The sequence below is a fragment of the Pteropus vampyrus genome, unplaced genomic scaffold, assembly GCF_000151845.1.
Source record: "Pteropus vampyrus isolate Shadow unplaced genomic scaffold, Pvam_2.0 Scaffold100, whole genome shotgun sequence".
NCBI lineage: Eukaryota > Metazoa > Chordata > Mammalia > Chiroptera > Pteropodidae > Pteropus > Pteropus vampyrus.
In genome coordinates this window covers 2,249,672-2,249,939 of record NW_011888881.1, presented here as the reverse complement: position 1 = coordinate 2,249,939, position 268 = coordinate 2,249,672, and positions in this window count along the sequence as shown.

Sequence of the window (268 nt, the reverse complement as noted above, 5' to 3'; positions counted from 1 at the left end):
CCAGGCTTAAAGGCGCCGCGCCTCCGCCGCCCCTCCCCACAGGTACGCGGGCGCGCTCGCGGCCCTGTGCACCGGGAGATCGGCGCCCGGGCCCTCGCCCAGCCTCACTGCCGCCGCGGGCTTGCCTTGCCCGGAACTGGCTATGACCCGTCCTGGAGGCCCGGCCACGGCGCCCTCCTAGGTCCCCTATACCCGCGCTCACAGAGCTTCAGGGCCCTACCGTAAAGGGCTGCCCTGGGGCGTCCCGCGCCTGGTATCCCCTCCTCCC